Here is a 13,321-nt window from a genome sequence, read left to right on the forward strand (position 1 = left end):
GTTTAAAGTAAATGACGATAATGAAATTGCGATAAATAAAAGTGCGAATAATAAAATTACAAGAATTAAAAGTGCAATTAAATAAAATGACAGTAAATAAAAGTGCGATAATTAAAAGTGCAATTAAATATTAAATAAAGGAATTATGCTTATTTAAACTTCCGTAATCATAATGTTTGACGTGTTGATTTTAGTTTATTACCATGGGTTAATTGTCCTCTGTCCTGGATTATTCAATATGTCCGTCTGGTTTTTGTCCATAACAGTCCATCAGTCATAAATATAAAGTGCGAGTGTCCTCGTCAAATTATCCTTATATCCGAAGTCAAATATTCCAACTAATTGGGGACTTAAACTATAATTAAATCAATTTTCCTTGTATATAATTCACCCCTGTTTTAATAAGTCCATTGACTATTAATCCATCCCCGTGTCCAGTTAAATGAACGATTATTAGTACTTATAAATATCCCACCCATCGTGTCCGATCGAGTGTATATGGTTATTTATAGGTATGTACAATTATAAATCTTTATATTAAATTAACAAAATATCATTTAATTAAACAAATATAAAGCCCATTAATAGCACATAGTCTAATTTCCACAAGTGTCGTTCTTTTGTCCAAACCCTAATTATGGTACAAAGCCCAATTACTCCGTCTTTAATATTTTAGCCCAACATCACGATTACTTCGGCTTAAATAAGCATAATAATAACTTAGCTACGAGACATTAATGAAAATAATATAAACATAACTTACAGTGGGTATTAATAGCGTAGTGGTACACGGACAGAGTTCCGACTTACAAAACCTTAAAACATTCGACTAACCCAACCAAACCATAACTTATTATTAATCTTAATTATAATTAAAATTATAATTATAAATATATATTACATAGAGAGAAAGAAAGATTGAAAAACGGTGTGTATTGGTCGACGATGGATGCTTCCTTTTATAGACTTAGAATTTGGAACTGTAGCATAGTTGACGGGTTGTTGATGAAAGTTTGTTGATTGTTGATAGGCTGGCTTGAATTCAATTCAATTCATCGATGTAAGTTTTATTTAATATTATTATTATTATTATATTATTATTATGATGATGAATTATTTAAATATTATATTATATTCTTGAGCATAGTTGACTTGTAATTTTTGGTCCGTTGCGTCGCACGTTGATAGTTGGTTCATGTCTCGGTTCCGGATTTTTGAACGCCTTTTCGTATGCTTAGATATCTTGTACTTTACATTTCGCGGCTTGTACTCTTTGTCATTTTTAGACGTTATTCATCAATAAATTGAACCACTTGGAGTGTATCTTGTACATTTGAGCATTTTGGACGTTCTCGTCTTTCAAATTTTCGTTTTCATCTTTAAATCTTCATTTTTGAGCGATTTTCGTCTTTCGTCTTCGCACTTATTTATTTAAACTATTACAACTAAAAATAATGAAATTATAATTAAAAACATTACATTTTGGAATGATATTGCGTCTAAATATATGATCATTTTAGGCAATATCAAATATCCCTACACTTGAACGTTGCTTGTCCTCAAGCAATACAGAACTTGAAATTAAATCACACTTCATTCGAATCAATTTTTTATTCTCACACTTTTTACATCAGTGATTTTGATACATCGGTATAAACAATGATAGTAACGATATGGTTTACAGTCCCACATGACTATGAAAATTTAGATCCTTTAAGAAAATTGGATCTTTATGAAAACATTTGATCTTTTGAAAATTCAAGCTCGATTTTACCCTAGACAAGTTTTCCGGAATAATCCTTCACCGGTGTTTGCAAAATATTTTTGTGGGTTGTGTGGGTTTTAGATTTGAAAATTTTAGCTCAAAACTTGCAGTTTTGTGTCACCCACTTGCTAACCTTGTATTGGGAAAGCAACATGTCCAGTATACTTGCTCCGTATATTACCTTTTGGTAAACTACCGTCTGGTTGTAAAGGAAAGCGTTGAACAAGCAACTGTTAAGGCATTGTCCAATGACATGCTTTTAATTATGGTCTATAACGTGTCGGATGCAATTACTATCCTTTGTAGGAGCAATAGTAAAGATCACCCTATAGTTTTTACGGTCTGGCACAAGGTCCTGTCTTTGACCATGCTATGCAACCACCGTTCTTACGGTTGACACCCGATTTGGTTCAGGTGACCTAATGAATTCCAGGTGAATTCCTAGGATTTTACGTTCAATGGTAATGAACGCATTGAAAATGGGTTTTCAGAGAACAAATCGGTTTGTAATTTTGATCAAAATATTTTCTCGTTCAAGCTCGAGTTTAGATATCATTGAATTCCATGAGTTTGTAATTCTCAATCTTTAAAAGTCAATTTCAAAGATTGAGTAATATCAGGCTTAAAAGCTGATTTTTGATCTTTAAGGAGATTATCCTTTCTGGGGATCTGATTCATTAGTCTTATCAAGCTAATTTGCACGGCGCACTCCCCATTTTACGAGACAAATCCTCTCATGGTTAGGATAAGTCTGACCACTTGGCGACCCTGTTTGATGCTGAGGTCCGTGGATTTCTAGCTGATTTTGGAGAAAACTTTTCAAGTTTTTTCGTAGACTCTACAACTGGTCTGGACGACAACTTCCTGAGCTAAATCAAGAAGCGCGTGTCTTTTTCAGAAGACTTTACTTCCTTTTAATGATGGAATTGATTCATCGTGTAGATCCATCTTTCTTTCAAATATCTTACAATTTACCGGGTTAAACGGTTAATTTTATCCAAAACAAAAGTATCTTCAATTATTTATACAAAAATATGTGATATATGTTTTTAAATAACTTAGAAATTTTTTCCCACACTTGGCTTTTATTTTCCTTTTTATTATCCTCTATTCCATTTTAAATGAATTCAAACATTTTGGTTTGTTTCTCAATTTATGTCCTTTCCGAGGTAACAATAATTTCGGTGTCAACATCTAGTTTTATCGTTCATAAATATGTATAAACATGATTTTGAATTCATTTAGTTGAAATTTTTTCAAATTTTCACAAAATTTGGCAAATAAACTAAGTGTATAAATTAAATGTTTATACCGAAAGAATTTAACCCCTTCCCACACTTGAGATCTTGCAATGCCTTCATTTGCAAGAAATCAGTAAAAATTTAAATTCATGAGGGTGATTAGTGTAGAAAATGATTAAAAATACCGAGTTTGCAAACCTATTGTTTTATATCACATTTGATATTTTACGTCTTGTCGTTAAAATTAGTAGCTTTTGCTGAACTTAATGCCAGTTTTTGAAAGTGTGCTGTTTTACCCTGTTTTGTACATAATATAAACTACAAACAAATATATACATAATATTTTCTTTTTATAAAACCTTTATTTATTAAAATAATTTAAATGAATAATTTTTAAAATTTTGTTTGCTTTTACTTTAGGTAGAGGTAGTTTCGGTACTTTTACCTAGTCCGTCCCTCAACAAAATTTAAAATTTGTCATTTTAAAGTGATTGTTTTAAAAGCAAAGATTTTCAGGTTTTTTAATATTTTTGGCATACTTTAGATCAATAAGATTAAAAATAATGATAACAAAATTTCTCGTCCCGCCCTCGGGTAAAGCAATTTCGGTTCAAAGACCTAGTCTTCAACTTACGATGAATTTTGAAAATCAATTTTTAACTTAATGAAATAAAGTAAATTTTTGTTTTTAAATTCACACCAAACTTAAATTTAAAATGCATAAAATTAAAAATTCATATTAATATAATTAAGATTTTTAATTTTACAAACTTATATTAAAAATATTAGTTTAAAATATTTACAAACTTAAATATATTGATTTTAAAAATTTACAATTTTAAAAACATGTAAGAATAAAATTAAAAATCTTTTTTTTATCCCACTTTAATCAATCAAATATTATCAAAAATATACACCCCTCTTTTCGGTAAAGTAATTTCGGCTATATTACCTAGTTTTACTCCTGACGAATTTTTGAAATATTTTGGATTGATTGATTAAAGATATTTATACCTTATGAATAAACGGTAAATTTCACAGTGATGTAATAAATTTTTGTATGATATCAATAATTTCGGTTACGCATACCTAATTTTATTAAATACCAATTTAATACTTTATAGCAAACGATTTAGCGTTTATTATCAAAAGATTAAAAGCAAATAAAAAAAATAAAAACTGTACATACTTACCTGTGAGATAGAATTCTCAGTGACCTGCTTTAGCCCACTCATAATATAGTCGGACTAATTGGTTTTCCATAGCTACATAGGCATAACCTCGAGTATTCAATGATTTTTCTTCTAAACATATGAACGGTCCTTCTCTGCATAAAATAACGAACTCGGTATTGGAATATGTCTGATTCGTCGAGCAATTTCCTTCGTGTGACCATTTTCCGCAATTGTGACATCTTTCAAGGTGTCGTGTTCTTCTTTTCGCTGCGGATTTTGATTTTCCTTTACCAAAATGTAACTTATTATGATCGTTCCCGAGTTCTTTTCTTACTCCGTCCAATTTGGCTCTTATTACTGACACCAGGTCACTCGAAAGGGTGTCATTATTACGTTTAGTAATCAAAGCGTGTAGCATTAGACCATGGTTTAGTTCACAGGAATTCTTTATCTCGTAAAACCTAAAAAAAAAATAAATAATTCAGAATGGGGGGAGAAGAGTAGTTCTTTAGGGTCTGCTAGGGAAAGACCATTCGGATCCCATTCTCGAGAACTACACGAAAATAGAATATCTAACTCTAACAGAAATACATATTACACTAAAAAGATTCGAACCTTCCCACACTTAATTAGCTGTGGTGTCGAAATTGTGATTAACTTCGTTGTCAACTTCCATCGGACTATCTATGTAATGTTTAACTCTGTGACCATTAACCTTAAATTCAATCCCATTTGAATTTATTAATTCTACTGTTCCATATGGGAAAACTCTTTTGACTATGAATGGTCCAGACCATCTTGATTTCAATTTTCCAGGAAATAGCTTGAATCTTGAATTAAAAAGAAGAACTCTGTCTCCTTCTTTAAATTCTTTTGAACTTCTAATTCTTTTATCATGCCATTTCTTCGTTCTTTCTTTATAGATTAACGAATTTTCGTATGCTTCATGTCTTAATTCTTCTAATTCGTTTAATTGACTTAAACGTAGACATCCGACTTCATGTAAATCAAGATTACATGTCTTCAAAGCCCAAAATGCTTTATGTTCAATTTCTACTGGAAGATGACATGCTTTTTCGTAAAATAGTTTGAAAGGTGTGGTTCCAATTGGAGTTTTGTAGGCTGTTCTAAAAGCTCAGAGTGCATCCTCCAATTTCATGGACCATTCTTTCGGATTTGATCCTACGATTTTCTCTAGAATACGTTTTAAAGCTCGGTTGGTATTTTCAACTTGTCCACTCATTTGTGGATAATAAGAAGTGGAGATTTTATGAGTTACTCCATATCTTTTAAGAACTTTCTCAAGTTGATTATTACAAAAATGAGTACCCCGATCACTTATTAAAGCTTTCGGTGTTCCAAACCTAGCAAAAAGACGTTTTAAGAAGTTGAATACAACTCGTGCATCATTAGTTGGGAGAGCTTGTGCTTCCGCCCATTTAGATACATAATCAATGGCAACGAGAATATAGAGATTATTATGAGATTTTGGAAATGGACCCATAAAGTCAATACTCCAAACGTCAAATACTTCACATACTTGAATGACGTTTTGTGGCATTTCATCACGTTGACTAAATTTTCCGGCCCTTTGACAAGCATCACAGGATTTGCAAAGAAGGTGTGCGTCTTTGAAAATCGTAGGCCAATAGAATCCAGCATCGTAAACTTTTCTTGCTGTGAGTTGAGGCCCATAATGCCCTCCTGTTGGTCATGTGTAACAATGGTTTAAGATTTGACTAGCTTCATCCCCAAATACACATCAGCGTATTATTCCATCGGGACAACTTTTAAACAAATGTGGATCTTCCCAGAAATTGTGTTTTATATCACTAAAGAATTTCTTTCGTTTTTGGTACGATGGTCCTTTTTCAAGGAATCCACATACTAAGTAGTTTGCATAGTCTGCAAACCATGGAATTTCATTATAATCGATTTTCAAGAGATATTCATCAGGAAAGTTATCTTGTATGACCGATTCATTTAGAACTTCTAATTCAGGATTTTCAAGACGAGAAAGATGATCAGCGGCGAGATTTTCTGCTCCTTTTTTATCTCGGATTTCAATATCGAATTCTTGTAAGAGTAAAATCCTACGGATTAATCTTGGTTTGGCATCTTGTTTCGAAAATAGGTATCTAAGAGCAGAATGGTCGGTATAGACCACCGTTTTAGCTAGAACGAGATATGATCGAAATTTGTCAAAAGCAAAGACAATAGCAAGGAGTTCTTTTTCAGTAGTTGTGTAGTTTGTTTGTGCTCCTTGTAACGTCTTACTAGCGTAATAAATAGGTTGAAATCGTTTTTCAATCCTTTAACCTAAAACGGCTCCCATTGCAAAATCACTTGCATCGCACATAAGTTCAAATGGTAGATTCCAATTTGGAGTTATCATGATTGGCGCATTAGTGAGTTTCTCTTTAAGAATATTAAAAGATTTGATGCATTCATTTGAAAAGATAAATGGAGCATCTTTTTCAAGGAGTTTGTACATAGGAGTGGCAATTTTAGAAAAATCTTTTATGAAACGTCGGTAAAAACCGGCATGCCCTAGAAAACTCCTAACTCCTCTAACATTAGTGGGATGTGGAAGTTTAGCAATTACATCTACTTTAGCTCTATCCACTTCAATTCCTTCCTTTGAAATTTTATGACCAAGAACGATGCCTTCTTTAACCATGAAATGGCATTTCTCTCAATTAAGAACTAGATTTGATTGTTCGCATCTAATAAGCATTCGTTCAAGATTAACTAGACATGATTCAAATGTATCACCGAAGACTGAAAAGTCATCCATGAAAACTTCCATGCATTCTTCTATCATGTCGTGAAAAATCGCCATCATGCACCTTTGAAAGGTTGCAGGGGCGTTGCAAAGTCCAAATGGCATGCGTTTGTAAGCAAAAGTACCATAAGGGCACGTGAACGTGGTTTTCTCTTGGTCCTCGGGTGCTATTGGAATTTGAAAATATCCGGAAAAACCGTCAAGAAAACAATAGTAACTGTTTCCGGCTAATCTTTCCAACATTTGATCAATGAAAGGTAAGGGAAAGTGATCTTTTCTGGTGGCGTCATTTAATTTTCTATAATCAATACAAACACGCCATCCTGTTACAGTCCTAGTAGGAATAAGCTCATTTTTTTCATTCGTGATGACAGTCATGCCACCCTTCTTAGGTACGCATTGAACTGGGCTTACCCATGGACTATCAGAAATTGGATAAATTAAACCTGCATCTAGCAGTTTAATTATTTCTTTCTTAACAACATCTTGCATATTTGGATTTAGTCTTCGTTGGCATTGCACATAGGTTTTATGACCTTCTTCCATAAGGATTTTATGTGTGCAATACGAAGGACTTATGCCTTTAATGTCATGAATCTTCCATGCAATAGCTGATTTATGAGCTTTTAACACAGAAATTAGTTGAGATTTTTCATTTTTAGTAAGAGAAGACGATATTATTACAGGTAATTCAGATTCACCATGTAAATAAGCATATTCCAAATAGTTTGGAAGCGGCTTTAACTCTAATGTCGGTGGTTCTTCTATCGATGATTTGAATCGATATCTGTCTTCTTCTTTTAGCATTTGAATTTCTTCTGTTGTTGGTTCATATCCATTAGCCATGAGTGCGGCTAACATTTCAGCTTCATCAATTGGTTCAGTTCCTTCTCCTAAAGAACATTCTCCTGTTCCTTGTAATTCTGGAAATTCTTCTAACAATTCTGTATGTGAATCTATAGTTTGAATATAATAACATGTATCATCTGCAGATTGCGGTTGTTGCATGGCTCTATTAACAGAAAAGGTAACACTCTCGTCCTCTATACTTAGGGTCAGTTTCTTACCGAACACGTCTATTATTGCTTTAGCTGTGTTTAAGAATGGTCTTCCTAATATTAGAGGAACTCGAGAATCTTCTTCTATGTCCAGAATAACAAAATCTACTGGAAATACTAAAGTACCAACTTTAACTAGCATGTTTTCCATTATCCCTCTAGGATATTTTACTGATCGATCGGCTAGTTGTATACTTATTCGTGTTGGTTTCAATTCTCCAAGATCTAGTTTAGCGTATAATGAATACGGCATTAAATTTATACTAGCACCTAAGTCTGCCAATGCTTCTATTGAACTTAGACTACCCAGAAAACAATGAATTGTGAAACTTCCTGGATCTGATAATTTTTTGGTATCTTATACAACAGCACTGCAGAACAATTAGCATTCATAGTAACAGCCGAGAGTTCTTCCATTTTCTTTCTATTCGTGATTAGATCTTTCAAGAATTTAGCATATGTAGGCATTCCTGAAATCACATCAATGAAAGGAAGATTGACATTTATTTGTTTAAACATATCCAAGAATTTGGATTGCTCGGCTTCAAGTGTCTCTTTTCTCATTTTACTCGGGTAAGGAAGCGGTGGTTGGTACGGTTTAACATAAGGTTTAGCCTTAACTGTGTTAACTTCATTAACCTTTTCAACTACCGGTTCTGTTTCCTTATCTTGCTCAGGTTATGGTTCTTGTAGAGTAGAAATAGAGTCATCAGAAATTACAGGCATTTCAGGTGGTTTAAGTGTAATACCACTTCTTGTGGTAATGGCTTTAGCTGTTTCATTCCGGGGGTTAGCATTTGTATCACTAGGTAAACTTCCCGGTTTTCTTTCACCTATCAACCTTGCTAGGTTGCTTACTTCTTGTTCCAGATTTTGAATCAAAGCTTATTGATTTCTAAATGCTTGAGCATTTTATTCATTGGTTTGTTTCTGAGATGTGAAAAACTGAGTTTGAGATTTAACTAGCTTCGACATCATGTCTTCTAAATTTGGCTTTTTATCATCCGTTTGTGGTGGTTTGTTTTGAAAAATAGGTCTTTGCTGATTGTAAGTATTATTGGATACTTGTTGATTACTAGGACCTTGTTGATTGTTGTATGGAACATTTCGATTATAATTCTGATTTTGATTGTAGATTGGTCTTGGCAGTTGATAATTATTCTGATAATTATTTCCAGGCCTTTGGTTTATGTATGAAACATTCTCTCTTTGTTCCATTGTTAGTTCAATACTGAGACAATCTTTTGTCAAATGTGGTCCTCCACATTGCTTACAACTAATTCGTATTGAGTGAATATCTTTAGTCATCTTTTCCATTTGTCTCTCGACAACATCTATCTTTGCAGAAATGGAATCTAAGTCATGGCTAGAATTGGCTCTAGCTGCTTTAGATGATCTAACGATATATTTTTCTTGTTGCCACTCATGTGAGTGGGAAGCAGTGTTATCAATAATTTTGTAAGCTTCAGTTGCGGTTTTCTTCATAATGGAACCACTGATGTGTGCGAGGTGTACTAGGAAATAGTATTAATTTTTATAACGAAATACTATTAAATACGATACAATTTTACACAAGATATTTATTTATAGAATGGATATACCTAAACCTTGCTACAACACTTATAGGCAGTGTACCTAATCGTACAGTAGTGTAGTTTTTAGTAAGTCCGGTTCGTTCCACAGGGAAAATTAAACAAGCTTAACGCTATATTAGTTTTCATCTTATAAAAATACAAATATATATATAAGTAATATTATTATTATAAAAGGGGGGTTTTTACCGTTTAATAACCGGTTTGTCGATTTTAAAACTTTAGTCGCAGTTAAAACCTAATGTAAAAAAAAAATATAACTTAATTTAAAGCGTAAAGTAAATAACGATAATGAAATTGCGATAAATAAAAGTGCGATAAAATAAAATTACGATAATTAAAGAGTACGATAATTAAAAGTGCAATTAAATATAATGACAATAAATAAAAGTGCGATAATTAAAAATGCAATTAAATATGAAATAAAAGAATTATGCTTATTTAAACTTCCATAATCATGATTTTTGACGTGTTGATTTTAGTTTATTCCCATGGGTTAATTGTCCTTTGTCCTGGATTATTCGATATGTCCATACGGATTTGTCCATAATAGTCCATCAGTCATAATCATAAAATGCCAGTGTCTTCATCAAATTATTCTTATTCCCGAAGTCAAATATTCCAACTAATTGGGGATTCGAATTGTAACAAGGTTTTAATACTTTGTTTAATGAATACACCAGGTTATCGACTGTGTGTAAACCAAGGTTTTACTACTTTGTTAACAATTACACCAATTACCCTTGAATGTAATCCACCCCTGTTTCAACAAGTCTATTAACTATTAATCCAGTTCCGTGTCCGGTAAAATGAACAATTATTGGTATTTATAGATATCCCGCCCACCGTACCCAGTCAAGCGTATGTGGTTATATATAAATACGTCAAATTATAAGTCTATATATTAATTTAACGAGGTATCATTTAGTTAATATAAAGCCCATTAATAGCCCATAGTCTAATTTCCACAAGAGTCGTTCTTTTGTCCAAACCCCAATTATGGTACAAAGCCCAATTACCCAATCTTAATATTTTTAGCCCAACATCATGATTACTTCGGCATTAAATAAGCATAATAATAACTTAGCTACGAGACATTAATTTAAAAATAACATTAACCATAACTTACAGTGATTAAAAATAGCGTAGCGTTACACGGACAGAATTTCGACTTACACCCTTACAACATTCGCTAACATACCCTTATTATTAGAAATTAAAATTAAAATTAAAATTATAATATAAATTTAAATATATATACGTTGATGAATGAGAAGAGAAAAAGATGTTGGATATTGAACCAAAACACGCGAATTTATAGCAATGTGGGCTATCACCTACTGCCATGCGATCGCATGGCTTTTTGCCTTCCAGGCCATGCGATAGCATGGCCCCTTTTTTCAGCTCACAAGACTTTGTTTCTTTGCTTTCTGACGGTTTATAATAATATATATAATATATAAATAATTTTAAGAATTATTTAAATATTATATTATATTCGTGTGCATAGTTGACTTGTAATTTTTAGTCGGTTGCGACGAGCGTTGAGAGTTGACTTTGGTCCCGGTTCTGGATTTTCGAACGTCCTTGCGTACAATTTAATATCTTGTATTTTGCGTTTCGCATCTTGTACTCTTGTAATTTTGAGACGTTTCTTATCAATAATTGGAACCACTTTGATTGTATTTTGTACTTTTGAGCTTTTTGGTCGTTTGCGTCTTCAATTCATCGAATCTGTCTTTTGTCTTCACCTTTTATTATTTAAACGAATATCACTTGTAAATAGAACAATTGCAACTAAAAGCTTGTCTTTCTTGAGGGATAATGCTATGAAATATATGTTCGTTTTTAGCATTATCAACCACCAGCTGCTATGTCGATGTCTTTGCGTGTAGTGATGTCGCATCCTTGGTAGAATATTTGTATTATTTGATAAGTGTCTAGACCATGTTGCGGACATCCTCTCAATAACTTTCCAAATCTTGTCCATGCTTCATATAGAGTTTCATTTGGCTTTTGTGTGAATGTAACAATTTCTCCTTAAAGTCTCACGGCTTTAGATGCCGGAAAGAATTGTTTAAGAAAATTTTCAACTAAAACGTCCCATGTATCAATCGCCCCTTCAGGTAACGATTCTAACCAGTCTTTGGCTTCTCCCTTTAAATTCCAGGGAAATAACATGAGATAGATCTGTTCATCTTCAACTTCTCTCATTTTAAATAGAGTACAGATCCTATTAAAGGTACGAAGATGTTCGTTTGGATCTTCCTTCGGTGCACCACTAAATTGGCATTGATTAGTTACCATGTGTAGGATTTGTCCTTTGATTTCATAATCTGGCGCATTAATGTCTGGTTGAGTAATTGCGTGACCTTGGCCAGTGCGTTTAGCTCTCATTCGGTCTTCCATACTTAGAGGTTCCAGATTCTCCATGATTGAATTTGTTAAATCTGAATCACTAGAGGATTCTAATTTAATAGGTTGTTCCTCGACAATCTCCGTTTGAATGATTGGTGGTTCCGGAGGAAAGATTAATGGTTCAGGATCTCTGAATTGTCCCTGAATATCCTCCGGATTCTCAATTGTGAGGTCGGGTTCAAAAAATAGATTATCAGAAATTTGAATTGGAGTACTTGGTCGACTAGATGACGATTCTAAAAAAAAATCAACGGCGACAATATTGGCTAGATGTCTTGATCGAGTTATAGGTGGTGAACGTATGAAAGGTGGTGAACGTTTTGCTCGATGAATTCACTGAATATCCTATTAGTTATAAAAGATAAAAATTATATAAGTTATCAAATTAATAGACTTTTCTGATTTTGCCCACGTTTCGAATAGCCAATAGATGCAGCAGGTAGCCAGGACCCTTTAAATCGGAAGCCCACAACTCGCCACTAACAAATCCAACTATTACTACGAACTAGAAAATTTAGGATGTCTATCAATTTAACCACTTAAAATAATTTTTCGTTGAAAGTTAAAGAAATTTTAGAGAAGAAAAAGAAAATTCTATGTCCTAAAAACTAGAGCGTCGAAAAATAAGAAAGAAAAAGAGCGCGTTGAAAAATGTCGAAAAATAAAAGGTCAAAAAATAAGAAAATTGTAGCGCGTCGAAAATTAAAAAGGGATTCTAAACGAAAAACGGGAATTACTTAAAAGGATACTAAAATTTTAACACGGCGTCGCAAAATTTTAAGACACCTAAATCTTAGTCTAAAGAAAAAGCACTTAAGGGATTTTACGGCAAAACCTAAAAATCTAAAAGTATATAAATAACTATGGCAAAACTAAACTTAATACTAAAAGTTGTGACTAGAGTCTAAAAATCTAAAGGTAATAAAACTTAAAATAAAAACTTTTTTTTTATTTTTTATATATTTATTTATTTTTATTTTTTTTGGAATTGCACGTTCAAAACCGAAATTGCGTGTGTAAAATCTGAAATTGCGTGTTGAAAGTCCGAAATTGCGTGCTTAAAACTGGAATTGCATGTTTAAAATCTGAAATTGCATGTGCAAAATCCGAAATTGCATGTTTAAAATCTGGAATTGCATGTTGAAAACTGGAATTGCATGTGTAAAATTTGGAATTGCATGTTTAAAATCTGAAATTGCATGTGTAAAATTCGAAATTGCATGTTTAAAATCTGGAATTGCATGTTGAAAACTGGAATTGCATGTGTAAAATTTGAAATTGCGTGTT

This window comes from Rutidosis leptorrhynchoides, chromosome 1, assembly GCF_046630445.1.
Source record: "Rutidosis leptorrhynchoides isolate AG116_Rl617_1_P2 chromosome 1, CSIRO_AGI_Rlap_v1, whole genome shotgun sequence".
Lineage (NCBI taxonomy): Eukaryota > Viridiplantae > Streptophyta > Magnoliopsida > Asterales > Asteraceae > Rutidosis > Rutidosis leptorrhynchoides.